This window comes from Leptonotus elevatus, chromosome 2 (genome assembly GCF_054856555.1).
Source record: "Leptonotus elevatus isolate MCC_2025b chromosome 2, RoL_Lele_1.0, whole genome shotgun sequence".
Lineage (NCBI taxonomy): Eukaryota > Metazoa > Chordata > Actinopteri > Syngnathiformes > Syngnathidae > Leptonotus > Leptonotus elevatus.
Window position 1 is genome coordinate 27,354,590 of NC_141240.1, and position 17,466 is coordinate 27,372,055.

Sequence of the window (17,466 nt, forward strand, 5' to 3'; positions counted from 1 at the left end):
TTAGACTACTAAGCAGTCCTTGCGTGCGTTGTTTAACGTCAGGCACGTTGTTGAACAGCTAAGGTACGTTCGGCTTAGCTTGCTTTGCTTGGGTGTTTGAACTCCGAAAATGAGTTCAAAGTCCGAGGCATTTTTTACTCAGATTTTTTGGTTGAAGTCCGAATTGTACGAGTTCCGAGATGTTCAAACTCCAAGGTTCCACTGTATATATATATATATATATATATATATATATATATATATATATATATATATATATATATATAAAAATCATCTAATTGTGTACAAATCATTTTTGTTGTTTGACTGTGCACATTCTTGCAGCAGATTTTGTTATTTATGTGAGTGTGTTTCCATTCACACACACGCCTGACATGAAGGCGTGTGTGTGTTGTTTTCATAAGCTGGAGTGTCGTTGACAGCGGAGAGATCCGTTTTTTTCTTCAGCCTGTTCGGACATTCCTATTTCCTCAGACAGGAAATCTTCATGACAAAACCAAACATGAGAAATTAAAATAAAATAAATAAATAAATAACAATAACAATAACAATAACAAAATAAAGTAAGCATATCACCTTAACGTGGACATCCCACAATTTAAAACAGTTGACACATGATTTCATCAAACTATCCCAACAATCAAGAATTATTATCACATTCTATCTTTAACAGTTAGTTCTGATCAAGTAATTTGATTGGACAAGAGTCATTCCATGAGTAATGAGATACAGTAGAACAGCAACCACGAACCTCCTTGGCTGCCATTGTGATTAAATAACTCATTAATGACACATTGATTGTAAAAACAGAAGCGGTTACACGGCGAACATGCTAACATGGCTAATGAAAGAGTTTTTCGTTTTGCATTTCCAGACTTTTTGGCATCACTTTTCATTGTTGTCGAACGCCCACTAAATGACGTAATAGTGTGATGCGACTTGACATGAAGTGTAATAAATGTCCAATTCTCTCAATGAAAGAGAAAAAGTAAAAACTTTATTTGTTTTATTTATGTATGTATGTATTTTTTGTCAGTGTTGACGATGACTCCTTGGCTAGTTATGCTATCGACTAACTCTGCGGCTGCGTTGGCAGAGCACGCTGACTGATGATGATTGCTCTAAATTAACGAATGTTGCTTGTATATCTGAGCACTGTCATTCTGCCATATGTGTGTGTGTGTGTGTGTAATTTCGATTATGGAAATGGAAGTTTAAAAATGGATTGGCTAATATAGAGAGAAAAGCAAAGCATTATTGTTTTTTTTTTCCTATTAGCCAGATCTTACTAAATGAAGCTTCTTACCTCAATTCATCTTTGTTGCTTGGCATTTAGTTGCCACCAGATGGTGCAAAGCAATATTGGACATTGCTTTGATCTGATTACAAAAATAACAGAATAGATTCATTCAAAATCCACAAATGCGTCTATTTGTAACTGCAGAATCGGGTTTCACTAAACAGATGTTTTTAGCACCAACATTTTCATTTGTACTCTTTGGTTAATTGTGTACTGCTTTCCGATTTCACCAAAGTTTCCGGTTCTATGATTCTCATCACACTTTTTCTTTTTGGTCACTGGTGCCACATCTGTGACATGCGAAGACAACTCAGCACACACTCATACGAGATTGACCAAATGTTAGATGAAGTCTCGTATGACTTGCCCTCTAAAGTATTGTACTTTAGCAACATGTTTTTCAAGGGCTTTTTTTTTTATTTAATTTTTTTATTCAGGGGCATTTGGCTTTAGATGTTCCACTTGAATTGGTTCTTTGTGACAAAGATCAGCGCAGAAAACCAGATGTTGGTGAAAAGGTTCCATTATACATGCATTAGATTGATTGCTTTCGTTTTGTGTGTGTGTGTGTGTGTGTGTGTGTGTGTGTGTGTGTGGTGTGTGTGTGTGTGTGTGTGTGTGTGTGTGTGTGTGTGCGTGCGTGCGTGTGTGTGTGTGTGTGTGTGTGTGTGTGTGTGTGTGTGTGTGTGTGTGTGTGTGTGTGTGTGTGTGTGTGTGTGTGTGTGTGTGTGTGTGTGTGTGTGTGTGTGTGTGTGAAAAACACCATATGGACCTCCATCAGCTCACCGACAACGAGGGAGAGAATTGACAATGTGAAATGCCATGAGTGCTTTATACGGGTACATTATTTATCCAGGGGGAAAAAAGGTACAGGCAGAGATTAATCAAAGCTGCCTCTCATGCGTCTGCAGCAGACCCTCCAATATGCCTTTGGGGTTGTCCTTGCAGCACATCCTGATGCATTCAGAACCTTGCCGCATGGCCGGATATTTTCCTTGATTATTTTGAAATTTGCTAGTGCAGCTAATTTACATAATGCCACGCCCACACCAAGTAACTCAGCCCAAGACTTTGCAGCTATAGGTTGCACTAGCGACCACAATTTCCGAGCGATGGCCAGACTCCAAGAAGCAAAACCACGTTCAAGGGACACTTGACTCGTTGAGCCATTTTTAGCACCAAAACGTTTATATTTTGTCCACAATGAATTTGGTAACTTCATTATTTTTTATGTACATTTAACACCTTAAAATACTGTACTAATTTTTCAACTTGCTGTCGACGGAAGATGACATAACCTGTGCTGAGGAAGTGAGTAATGTCATGGCTCAGTTTGCTGGTGACCCATGATTGGTCGTTACCTACTTCCTCAGCACAGGTGAATTCATCTTCAGTCGACAGCATGGAAAAATGTGTTTTTAAAGTTATTAATTGTACAAGAAAATAATGAAGTTATCAAATTAATTCTGGGCAAAATATTCAGAAATAAATAATTAAATGAATCAGCAAGCTAAAAGTGTTTCCAGCATTCCTTTCTTCTATATTAATTGACAAGGGAAGTTGGCGCGGTAATGAAATGTGGCCTACAAAAGACAAGTAGTTTTACTTCACCTGTATCAGAGTGTTAATCTAATGTTTGCCACATCATAGTTGTGGTTTCCATCCATCCATCCTTTTTCTTAACCGCTTGTTCTCACAAAAGTCGCGGGGGGCGCTGGAGCCTATCCCAGCTGGCTTCAGGCAGTAGGCGGGGTAGTTATGGTTTCCCTCAGATGAAATTAATATAAATGTATTTGTATTATGACATACACACAATTATCCGTGCAATTGATTGTTATGCATAGTATTGACAACAAACTGGATTTGAAATCAGAAGTTGGAAATTTTAACTATGTGAATATTTAGGAATATAAATATTGGTTTAATTTATGCTAAAAATGGATGGAAATGCTTGTAATATTTGTTCAAAGTGGAGGAAATTTCAATCTTAGTCCAGATTTTCTGGCAAAATGAAAAGAACAAACCTTTTTAGCAAGAAATATTGAGCGGACAGGCTCCATTTGCTTTAGTGGTCCAGTTCTCGCCCATGGGCCTTGAGTTTGACATCTGTGGTTTAATGGGGGCTTCCTTTTCCTTCTCTAGGCTGCCCCCAGTTGTCAGGATAACGAAAACTGTCCTGGGGGTTGTACAAGCAGCAACAGTGAACAGGTTCATGCAAGTGTTCGATAATTCTTTATCCTTTGTGTGCTTTGACCGAAGAATACCAATGACCTTTCATTACATATTAGCTGGAGACTGGAGACAAAAGAAGAGTAATAATTCTTTAAGGGAGCCAACCTCTTTACAGACTGGCTATCAACGCTAATGTTGTCTTTTGACAGCAAATTAATATACGTTTTAAACCAAACAAGGAGCTTTGTGGCGTTCGCCGAGAAAAAGCTACAAAAGGTCGCGTGTCATCTGTTCTCATGCTGCACATGGTCAAAGCAGTTTAGCAACTGGAACACAATTCATTTTACGCACACGGTGTGTCACTTCACATATTTGCTCTCTTACGTTACATTTCTACCCCTCTCAATTATTGATGTTACTGCAATGTTGTTATGAGGTGTGACAATAAAGATGCATAACATCTCTACTATTCTATGCTATTGTGACGCATGAATGAAATATACTGTATCAAGTTCTATATTGTTAACAAGATGAAATATTACATATAGGGGAACCTATAACACATTGTCAACATTATCCTCTATATTGTAATAACTATGCACCTGAATAAGATGCATCTTTTGTACATTTGAGCCATCAAATAATGTAAAGCACAACCAGTCTGAACAAGTGGAATCACTCTTATCACACACTGTAAACGCATTACCAGCATTTCACAATAATTAACAGTATCATTTTACAGAAGTTTGTTGTAATTAAGTTCCTGTAATATCCCAATGAATACCTGTATAAACTACAGCAACCTTGGATTTTACAGCATATAACTGTTATTTTACAGTAAAATCCTCTTATATCACAGCAAGGCTTGTAATATCACAGCGATACAGTAAAAAAAAAAAAAAAAGCAAGGATTTCGTAGTATTCAACAGTGTATATTTTTTATTCAAATATACCCTGCTAAGTCACATTACGTAAACGAACTCAGCACTGAACCTCTTAAAGTCTCAACATGGTCATATTTTGAAGTTTCTTGCGTGATTAATGAAATATAAATCAACGACAAAGCTGCTTCCCGTCCCTTCCGGTAGAGCTCATGCGACCTTAGATCGGAAAAAATATGAATGATGAGTGAATGAGGGGAGAAATATTATCTTTTGGTCCCGTTTGAATTGTGAAGAAAGTCATACTTTGGGGTAAAGCTGTTGAGATAAAAGCCTTTGAAGAAAACCTAATTAGAGAAACTACAAAAGAGGCGGTCACGTATGTCAAAGCTTTGGCTCACTTCCTGCAGCTTCGAGTGACTGCAATTTGGCACAAACGGTGGATGGTATAAAAGATGACATACTGTTTTGTATCATGCATAATCATGAGTAATTGTTCATGATCGAGAGAAGTTTGTGCAGTGATCTTTGGTCCCTCACTGACATCTCCATCTAAGGTCCCATGATGTTACCAGACTTCTTAAGTATTTGTGCGTGTTGGCATGGCATTTTATGTCCACCCTTATAGAGTCGTTGTCACCCTGGCCACCCCAGTGAAAGAAAACGTTTTAACTGTGCCCCTGCCTCTTCCAACATCATCTTGGCATCTCGAGCAGTCCACAATGGCTGAGCTCCATCATTATCATCCGGGAGCCATCAATCAGACATTACTCCTCACCAGCTGCTTCTTTCTGTCAATGTTTTGCACCGTCTCGGTTCTTGGGGGCCGTTTATAATGTTTTATGTTTACAACCAGTACTCTGAAGGCAAATACTGTATATTGCCAACGCGCCTCATGCACAATGGAAAAGGAGTATGGTATTGAACTTGTACTTATTCCTAGTTATATTAACTGCAAGTTTGTAAGAAATACATGGAATGGAGTATTTTTTGTGTAACTGTTTTTATACTATTCTTAACTGAATATGCAGCTCAATAAAATGACAATGCTGGATGTACAACAATATCTAACTAAATTCTAAACAGTACTATGCGGCTTACAATGAGCATCTCTTCACGAAACAGCATTGTTAGATGTTAAATCTCTTTTATGCTTAAAAAAAAGATGGAGGCTGTGTTGTTGGATGAATCATTTCATTTCTTGTAGAGGGCAACTGCAGCATTAAATAACAAATATTGCAAAAGCTAAATGGATACTTTTGATTAGACAACAACTTGGCCAATACATAACAATCTGTTTTTCTTATTAGCCTCAGGCATTGTTTTTATTGTTGCATGAGCTACAAAATCATGGTGACAGTGTTTTATCTGCAATAAAAATGTCATGCATTAATTTTGTTGCACATCACTTACTTTAGGCTGGGAGCCAGGTCCACTCCTCAGGATGTTTTTTGTTATTATTTTTATTTTTATTTTTTACTATGATTTCCTGTTATCTCATACCTTGGGCCATCACAAGTTGATAGTGACCGTTTGGTCACAAGGACCAAAAAACACCCCTTTTGTCAAAAGCTTCTGGCGAAATTGTGTAATTGCAAATGTAAAGGTACAGCCACTGCATATAAATGGTCAGAAAACTCTAACATTTTGCACGGTGTATCCTGACACATGGGGGAACTAGCAGGAAAATAATCATGGGCTTCTTGTATTTCGATTCTCAAATACCACCCTCAACATACCCTGAAAGATAAAAAAAAAAAAAAAGTATTTCCGCCTGCCAAATTACCATTAAAAGTGATCCTTTTCAAACATTTCAAACACAGCGTTGTGAGTGACGTTGTATCACTTTGGGGGCGCGTTACGTCCACACAGCAGACAGACCGAGGTCGCAATTGATAGGTGAAGTGCACGCTTACTCCAAAAAATCAGATTTCACCAAAAAATCGGAATTGAGCATTAAGACCTGCAGTGTGAACGTAGCCTTAGAGAGCCTTCATCTGTCAGAAAAAGACCATACTGACAGTCACTATAAAATCCCAAATCACCAATGCAGCAAATATTCAACCTTTTCCATTTGAACTGGAATAACTAATAACTATATTTGTGGCCGCAAACAACACTTTTTTTTAGTTTTGTCTATTTATTTATGTTTTCAGAACGTATTTAACCTGCCAAGTAATTGAACACCAATCTACAGGCACAAAGTAGTAAAGTAACTGTATTTGGTCCTCAAATGTTCTTCACATATCCGGAGTATCATTGTTGATCCTTGAGGTAAAACTGCTGCACAACATAATGACTTCTGCACTGTGGATAGCTGCCTGTCACTGGTTGCCTCTGGAGTGTCTCGGGGAAAGTTCTCCATTAAGCCAACGTGCATCCCCTCCATCGTCACACCTTCCATTGTGTGTGTTAATGAGCTTTGTGTCTCACGTCTTCGCTCGGCGCTTAAATTTGTCAGCCTTTCTCCTGACACGATGAGATATTCTGCCTTTGCAAGCGTGTGCCGAAGCTCATGTTTAATCGATACTGGGCATGTAATTACACAAGTGTCATGGGTGCTTTATGTTTATGTTTCTGCTATAATGTGTTGCCTGATTGAATCCATCAAAATGCTAATGGGAGTCACGCTGATGTTTTTCTCACCCAGTTGTGTGAATGTGATCGTGAATGCTTGTCTGTCTCTATTCGTGCCCTTTGATTGACTTGCAATCAGTCCAGAGTGTTGTATACCTTTTGCTCAAAGTCATCTGGGATAGGCCTTGCCTCTGAGCAACAATGACCAGGATAAGCGGTATTTAATTAACATATAAAAACGAAACACCCAAACATGTGCATTATACAATGAACCTACTGTTGTCGATTTCTAAAGACGTAAAAATGCAGGAGGGCTAAAGATTGAGATATTTAAAAACATCCTTCTAATCAGCAAGGAGGAGGCTGAGCTTGAAAACGCAGCTTCCTCTTCCCTTCTTTTTCCAGATTTACAGTATTGAATATGTCTCCCCATAGTGTCGGAAAGTGGAATTACACCCCAAAACAACAACAATAGTGAGCTGTTGTTGGACAAAAAAATATATATAGCGGGACCACAAATACGAGTTTGCATTAAATATTTATGTATTATTCAACATATATTTTTTTCACAACATTTTTTATACGTATCTGTGTCACTGATTTGTACACCAAAATAATAATAATAATAATAATAATAATAAGAACCACTTACCTCAGCCTGAAAAAAAGAAAAAGGTGGACATGAAAACCTAACAAGCAGATGACACAAACACGAGCCACAGGATATCAAAACATTACATGAAACAAAACAAAATGTAAAACAATGCAAAAGTCAACAAAAGCGTGAATTATGAAATTATGAAAATGTTTAATTCTACCAGCATCATGTAAGCCTCTTTGTTTTATGATTTTCTTAAGGTTTAACTGTCTTTTTACATGTACTTTACATATCCGATATGACTATGTTTATATTCACTGAACGATGGACACAGACGCAGACACTTACGTCAAACTTAAATAACTCTAAAAGTGTCAACACCAGGCAGGAACAACACGTAAATATTGACAAACAATGTAAAGTAAATTAAATGTTGTACATTGCCATTGTAAATTTGGTTTAACTGGCTTGAATGGCTGGACCATTACATACATGCATTATAAATGACTTACTGTTTACTTGGCCTGGGCTGATGTGAGGATATCTAATTTGACATTTTCCTAGTCTCGGTCTTCCCATATTCCTTCGTCTTATCTGCTTTCCTGTGCTACTCACTTTTGACTTCTCTCACCATCAAAAATGTTCCCAATAAACTACTTTGAGTTATTCCTGCTTTCACGTGGTTGCTTTTCTGTAGCATTTGGGACCACCTACCTCCACAAATCACGAAAACGGAACCAACCAAAAATGGATCTAGCAGCCAACGCTTGGCACCTTCGGGCTACATGCAATTCACCTGTGTGCCATTTATCAAGCCTTCCATTCCATTACACCCCTTTCTATTCTCTTTCTTTCCCCGAAACCTTTATTCTAATCCTCTCCGCGTTTCTCTTGTGTGTTCAGTTCCTATGCTTTAAATCGCATTACCCACAATCCATTTTCTTGATTCACATTTTTTTTCCGGACCAGGACATTCATTTTTAATATGCCAGCAAGAGTTGTATGAGTAAGTTAAGCGTTAGTCTCCATATTGAAACATCACTGGCTCAGCCACTTTGGTCAATGTTGATGGCACAATGTTACAGTCTCTGTTAGAAAGATGTTTAGCATTGAGAAACAAACAAAGATATATGCAAATGTCAATGTGACCACCTCACTTAACTCTCACTGCCTTCAAAGATCTACCGTGTGCATCACGTCCATCAACGCAATTTCAGCAACTGACTTCATTCACTTCTTCACTGTAATAGCACTTTTTTTTTTTTTGCATAGTAGGCAACTCTACAGGAAGCTGCTTGGACACAGATGGCACACAAAACTAGGAAGTGGATGGCAGGAAACACATTTCCAAGAATAGATCATCAAATTTTTCATCACTACCAGCTACATTTTAGATCCTTTGTCATATTATCTTCTTGCGACTAGAACTTAACGGCATACACAGATTTGCAAAGTTTCAATGACGATGAACATTAATAGTAAATCTTAAAAAAAATAAAAAAAATTCATGCAAAAATCAATGGATTCATACACAACTCGTAAGGTTGGTCACTTGGTCTTCATTCATTGGAGATTGAAAAATGTTGTGACTTTTTTGTTTTTTAAATATATATCTTTCGTCATTCTCAAATATCAGAAAATATTATTAAAGGGATCATTCAGTCAGGATGCCAGCTCGCCCATTGTGTGAGAAAGGCGGTGAGAAGTTAAGGGTTTGAAATAAGGTGAAAATTCACCTAAAATATATTTATATTAAAACAAGTGATTACTATTTAACTCTTTATGTCAAATCGAAGGGAAAGTGGACTAAATGAAATATATAAACAATTCAATAAGTGAATAGAGCAGGGTGAATTTGTTTGAAATCAGCGACACACCCAGTCACGATTGAAAATAAACAGAATGTAAACAAACAGAAACACCTATAGTCCTATAGGCCTGGCCCTGTATGGTCGGTCATCAGTTAGCTCCCAAGGACCACATGAGTAGCCTGTGGGCCTATTCCAAAAATAGCTCACCAGTGATGGGATATTGTGATTTCCCAGGAATGTTGTAAAAAGGATCATTTCAAAATAGATACTTGCAGAGATATATGGGTGTAAAGTGCTAAATCATTGTTGATTATGTGTCCTCGCATAGATCAATACATTAATTATTAATAATAATGTATAATACAATTTTCATTTGAGAGGAACCAGTTGAGGTGGCTGGGGCATCTGGTTCGGATGCCTCCTGGGCGCCTCCCCGGGGAGGTGTTCCGGGCATGTCCTACCGGCAGGAGGCCCCGGGGACGACCCAGGACACGCTGGAGAGACTACGTCTCACGGCTGGCTTGGGAACGCCTTGGGATCCCATCGGAGGAGCTGGCTGAAGTGGCTGGGGAGAGGGAAGTCTGGGCTTCCCTGCTAAAGCTGCTGCCCCCGCGACCCGACCCCGGATAAGCGGAATTGAAGACGGAACGGAACGGAACAATTTTCATTTTACAAGTGTGTATCAAGCTGGTGGTCCTTTGCGTGAATCAGTATCCAAGTAGTAGCTCCTTTTTTTCAAAAAGGTTCTGCTCGTCTTTCTGCTCTTGCTCAGTTGGAGTAGATAAACGAATAAACACCAGCCATAAGCGGCCTTTGTATTATTTTGGGCTTCAAAATGAGTTTAAATGAGGCTGTGTTGCCAGCGATGGTTGCCTGGAGATGTTGTGTAGGAGTTCATGTAACATTGCCGCCAATGGGCCAATGTCATCTTTGTAGAAGAGGGCTGGAAAACCATTCATTGGTGGAAATGAAAAGAAAATGGCAACATGAATGGGGTGAGATGAAGACAAGCTGTTGGAGTGGTCCAACTGGTCCACCATGATCAAGTGACTCCTCCCAGATGCTGTTCCATGTCCACAACACATGGACACAACTTGTAGTCATGTCTCTTCCTACAGGTCATCAGTAATGGTATTGATTACACATTTAATTAAAGGCGAATGCAAAGGCATGTGCTCAAGTGAGCGCCAACTCATTTCATTTAATAGGATTCAGTGTAACATAGCCAGCGAGCACATTAATAATAATAATGTGTTATTTATTCTTTGCACATGCTTGCAGATGTATTGAATGCACAGGGTCAGCTTTCATGTGGCCTGCTAGGAAATGCATTGAAAGTGGATTAAATGAATAAATAAACTTCAAGTTCTCAGCCAAGTCATGTATTTGACAGTTTGGGCAGATTATTATGCCGCTTGAGTCCACTCTCTGCAATCATCCTCTGCATAACCAAGAAGAGATTTATTTGTACTTGAATGATTGTACAAGTACAAATAAATGTTATTACAGGGGCAGCGGACTCGTCAATATTTGTGAGAGTTACCCAAACACCCCAGTCCATTTTATTGTTCTTGACCCTTACAAAAAAACAACTATCCTTCAAATTTGATTAAGAGGACATGAATTGGCTTTTTAATTTAGTTGGGTCTAGGCAGCCTAGTAAATCTGTGGTGTGTTTGCCCATTTCTGAAAATGTGTCTGTGAGACAGACGTTTTTGAGGTCATTTGAAAGGGAATTAGAAATATTATACATCAATACATGTCTTAGTTTCTGTGTTGAGAATCATATTTTTTTTACATAAGTCATATTTTTGTTGTATGTTTATTACTGTTATTTGATTTTTTTAAGTGTTCTTTTTCATGTTCAAATAAACTCAAAATCAATAGCACAGTTTTCATTTTTGGAGCCAAACTCCTGATTTTGTGAAAACGCATGATTTTAGAAGGTCTGACCCCTCTCAGAAGCACCCAAATATGGTTTATGGCCTGATAAGAGAGGTGCAAGAGATTTTTAATGTGTTATTTGAGAAGCTGTAATAAAAAATAAAAAAAAAGCATTTCATTGTTTTATTTATTTATTTTTTAGCACAAAGCATTACATATGGCTGCAAACTCCAGGATAACGAGTGCTTGATGACTTGATAATTTGAGTGAGACCATTTCTGACATGCAGCTGCTGACTGGATCTTCAGAGGCCTGTAATTACTTTTAACGCTGAGGGGTTTCATTGCTTGCTTGTAGAGTCATGGCACACATTTTCCAATCGCTGCTCCTTTGCTTATTAATGAATGACAGAGGCCATGTAAAAAGGAAGTGTTTCCAAATCATTCATGTGGAGGCACATTGAAAATAATAGCAATTATACTTGACAAAACGCTGCAACTAATAGCTACAAAGGCATTTACCAGCAAAATCATGTGGATTTGTGTGTGAATTCTGTGAGATCATGTCGTGGAGCTACCGCAGAAAAATACTTTTTACTCAGCAAGGTTATTTTGAAAATCAATGCTGATAATTTGTGTCAGTTGAAACATAAACCTTAATATTGGACAAAACTAAACTATATAATATATATAAAAAAAAAAAAAAACATCAAGCATCACTGTACGGTATTGTGAAATATGTTTCAAAGAGTATATTTTATTTGAACTATGTCGCTAACAATTTCTGGATGAATCAGCAAAATACAATCCATCCATTTATTTTTTATTTCTTTAGTGCTGGTGCTCATCTCAGGGTCTTGGGTACGATGGAGCCTATTACAGATGACTTTGGGCAAGAGGCGGGGTACACCCGAGACTGAACACCAGCCAAGTCACTCCCTAAAATATGGAATTGATTCACTGAGCACTTTGTTTTGCTTCTGTGTATGCATGCTTGCACCTTAATCGCCTTGACTATTGCACCACCAAGTGTAAGAAAAAGATCATGACTACAACTACTGTATTTCCATATGCAGGATGGATGTGGCACACACAGACAATACAGTTTATATATATATATATATATATATATATTAGGGCTGTCAAAGTTAAAGGTAAAATGAGGACACAATGTTAACGCACTTTGAGTACCTACGGTAGAAAGGAGCTATGTAAGTCAAATGAATATATGTAATATTTTTATTTTTACTATACTTTTCATTTCACATGCATTTGTGAAATTGTGAACGTTGCAGTACCTGAGCAACCTTTAAGTAAGGAAAAGAAAAGGGAAGAATCCAAACGAAAAAGGGTACAAAGACGGTGTGAACGCCCTGGTTTGTATTTTTAATCATTTCAACATAACACATTACAACTCAAATGTCATACACTGTACTGTACAATAAGTCAATAGTTTTGTTGTTGTGATCATCATGTCTTTGGATCAACCAATATACAACTCTGTCACTTTTACATTGCAGCAACTGATTGCATGTGAGATATGTTACACAAAAAAAGCAAGACTTATTGCTAATTGATATTTCTTCCTTTCTCCCAGGCACATCATTGAAATAGTAATCTGTGTAGCTGTATGACATCCGGTAAGCAAATACACCTGTTTCACCTTTCTTTGTTCCAGAGGTGGCTGTCAGCAAGTGATAAAAATAAAATGATCTATGCCAACAAACACAAAAAAAGGCTGGAATGCACAACTTTAACATTAAACTAAAAATATAGAAAACTACATTTGGATGTTGTCTATCAGACAGTACCCAGTTTTTTTTTGTTGAAAGCAAAGAGAAGGGACAGAAAGCGTGAATTAAAAAAAAAAAAACAGCAAAAAAAAAAGTTGTTGTTTTTTGCATACACCTGCTAGCAAAGAGGAAGTGTGAGGATAAGTGCATCCCTAGCAGTAGCAGGTGCAGCTTGAGGTCATGGAACCAAACGTCAAGTCAAAGAACACAACAGCATCACTGAAATTTAAGAGGCATGCCAGAGAATAGCTCCACTACCCTTTATAAGTGATGTGCTATATAGATTAGGGATGTTCAATACAAATTGCCTGGCGCTGCGGCACTACTTTTACATGTGACAATAACCAATTAACTTTAAGAGCTCCTCCCTCCTTTTTTCAATTTTGTTTCTGAGCACTTCACATGAAACAGAGTGCTGCTGTGTTCTTGTAGTACTTGCCTAGAGAATTAGATCGGGCATATTGATGAGAGGTTTATTTGTATAGTCGGGGATGAGGGGGAAGGGGTGTAGGAAATGGGGCTTTAATGCAATAAAGGTTATTAGTGAAAAGTCTATCAAAAATACTGTTACTCTTTTTTTGAGAAGAGAAATACACAAAGCTGATAAAAGTCTACACATTATGCTAATGGCACATACATATACAAGTTCAATACAAAATTTAAAAACCATATGAACATATAAACTGAAACTTTAAAAGGAAAAAAAATACTCTTATTTTCAAAAAGGTTGAAAGTGCTAGAACTCAGATTAGCTCACAGAAACCCAGGGAGGACAAACGTAATACATGCCAAAAGCTTTTCATTTCTTTACTTCTCTATAAAAGGCTTTTTGTGTTTTTTTTTAACCTTTAGGAATATTTGTTACAAAAATAAATCATGTTCAATTTGATTGCTACAACATTTGTCTTAAGCCAAGAGAGTTTTTCTTAGAAACAACCTTTTATTGAATCAAATTACAGAATCAATTTAGAATCTTGCTTTATTTTTTTCCCCCTCAAGACATCTTGTTTTAAGATACTCAAAAAGGTGCCGTCAGCTAATTTGTGTAGGGTCAATAAATCACGTCATGACTCATTTACAAGAGCCAGTTTTAAAATAAGTACGTTGCAGGGGGGGGTAAAAAAAAAAAAGGTACAAAAATACACTTCAATCCGAAGTTGAGTGATTTCAAGGGATGATCTGGTTATAAGTGTGTGTTGATTTTGACACATTGATCAGCTGCGAGCAGCCAGGTGCTTTCATCTCCGACACTAAACATGTGGGACAGCACGGAGCAACTTATGACAAGCGATTGTGCAAACGTGTAGTTTCTTCTCCCCAGGTTTTGGTAAGAAAAATAAAAATGAGGTGATGTGTTGTGTTTTTTTCTCTCGAGGTCCTTTGTACAAACAGACAATAACAACAATATCAACATACAAGACAAAAAAAAAAAAAGCAATACCCCGCCATTGTTTTAGACCCTTTTTCTTTGACTCCACTAAGCAGCCGAGAGAGAGAGGGAGGATGGGTTGGGGGCTGAGGTTTGAGGGGCTGATGTACAGTTTGTCAGTTCGGGTTGGTTGTGCATCCTTCTGTCCATTTTGCAACAACAAAACAAACAAACAAACAAACAAAAAGAGAACATCTAGTGGTCTACAGTTGTCCGCAACTGTAGCTACAAGCAGCAATTTGTATTTTACTTTTTATGTGCTATGTTTTTTGTTTGTTATTAATTAACAGCTCAACATCTTGAACTTGGCGTGGCTTTCTTGTAGCTCGTTGCACGAACTTGGCCACAGCTTTAAATGAACATACATATGGTGGACAAATTATTTTTTTTGAGTTTATCAATACATGAAACAAAAGTCATTGTACTCATCTTATGTGATACTTTGTGGGAGCACCTTTTGCTTTAATGACAAGGAGCCTATCAGCATGACACATCTTCACCAGTTGTAAGAGGCGGATGAAACCATTTTTTGTTGATTTGGATGTAAGCTTTGGCTTGTTGCCATGGTGAAAGATGACATTTCTGTATTGTTTTGATGAAAAAAAAAACCCATCCATTTCCGGCTCTAAAAAAAATAATAACAAATTAACTGCTAGATCTCCCAAAACGTGGGTAAATGGGATAAGTCTAATTTTGGTTAAATTTGGACACTACTGAAAAAAGTATGCTTAGTCTAAAACAGGGATTCAAACTAATTTTTGTCGCAGGCCACATTGTAATATATATTATTATAATATATTTTCATTCAGAGGACTGTTGACTGTGAACCCATATGATCGCTCAATTTTGTGTGTGTGCGTGTACTAGAATAAAGTGTCATTGCACATCCACTGCAGTAGGTGGCAGTGGCGCTCTCATTGTCAGAGAATGTGCAAGGAATAAGCCTCTGCAGAAGTATACTTACAACAATTTTACAGACAATGGATTATATTTATAGTTGTGTTTGTAGTAGCACTGCTGTATACACAATATATTGATAATTAGTTATTCAATCAAAATCATCTGGTCAGCTATTACTCTATTTTAAAAGGGAGATTGTAAAAAAATGCTTGCAATATTGTTAAATGTGACGTCAATTTGCAATTTTGGCATTTTAGCAAGAAACATGAAGTTGACAAGCACAACATTTGATTTGATTTTGCGGGCCGGATAAAATGATGTGGCAGGCCGAATCTGGCCCCCGGGCTTTGAGTTTGACATCTTGGCCTAATGAATCTGCAGTAGAAGAGTATGTCCACAGTGAAACATTGTGATGTCAGCATCATGCTTTGGGGTGTTTTGTTTTTCTTCAAGGTGGGAGCACTTATGAGCACTTCCAAATAGTAGTCAATTTTGACAGAAGATTGGGCAAATATTGCCTGGTCAAGATGTGCCACGCTGGAATACCCGATCCATAAAGACTGTCATTAAAGAAAAAGATGCTAAAACAAACTTGATTCCACCCATCCACTCACAAATGTTTCCTAGCTTTCATTTCTATTTCTTTTTGTTATGGTCTTAAACCATACTTTCTATATCCACTATATCTGACCTTTTGAGGTGTTGGGTTAACTTTGGGCTCAGGTTCCTATAGGCTAGCGGTGAACAGGATTGAAAATAGCTTCATTAAAGAGCTGTCCGGGCAACGACCTGCGATCACGCTGAGTAGGCCGTCCATGTCAGCATTCGTATTGATGCATTCTAGCTAGCTCAAACCCTAAGTGATGATTAAGCCACAACAGCTTGCTATAAATATGGTGACATCCACAGTTCGGATTTCACTTTGCTAACTCAAGTAAATGTGAAGGTATTGAGTGGATGTGACAGAAAGCTTAAGGGAAAAAGCTAATACTTCAGCCATTGTTTGATCAAAGCTACACACAAATGTAAACCTGCCAGACATCCAAAAAGAAGAACGTCATCACTTTGTTTAACTAACTAAAATACACATTTACTGAGATAAAAGTATTTATGATAATCATTTATGAGATATTTCGTACACTGCAATAACATTCTTTAAAACACTTTTTCCTCATCTGTCACTGTAACTCTTTTAGTTTTAAGCATTCACATATGTCAGGGATTCTCATGACATTTTTTCGGAAGAGAACCTAAAGAGGCCGATTTTATGCGACCTCATGAGAATTTAGTCAGAAAGTGTACAAAAAAGTCAAGCGGGATTTTACGTTCGAACGGACTCCGAGTGATTCAAAACAAATCGCATGTCGTCCAGCGACAGACCAGACATGTCGCTGTGCTATAAAGGATCTTTTGCCAATAAATGTGTCGTATTTTTGAATTTGTGTTAGGAGGATATGACATGTCAAAACATCAGTTTTTCACTTTCCATACAAATTCCTACTAAATTCTCGCAAGAACAAGCTTGTAGTATGGGCTCGTCACTCCACAAGAAGCCCTTCAGGATGACGCTTGGAAGGAAGGATAGCCTGTATAAAGGAACCTAAGTGGATTCTGGGTTTTACAACCTCAACAGAATCATGAGGGAGGAAACAAAACAGATTACTAAAGATGAAGTGCCTTCTGCTAAAATAAAAAAAAGTGCTTCTCTTGAGGAAAAGTTTTCAAAAAACCAGTATTGTTTTTAAACCAACACTTTTCACATTTCTTTCTCTTTTTTCTCCTTTAAAACACCACATGCTTTTTCTGATTTCTGATTCAAACGTGACTAAAACGGATGCCAAGCAATACTAGGGCCATCCGTCAAATTTCTAATATGTGGGGGAAACAGCATTTTTTCCCCAGAAGGGCCCCATTTGTGCTAACAAATGGGAGAACGTTTGAGGTAAATTGTGGACTACATAGCTCTTTTTTCCCTCTCAAGATGAGACGTTCTGTCATGATTCAGGGAAAATAAAAATAAAGTAAAACAAAAATATCCACTTCAAACTATATATTTTTTCCGGGTCACAACAAGATCGTCACTAAACTTTGATATATTTGTTCTATTGCTTTAGAAAGTTAG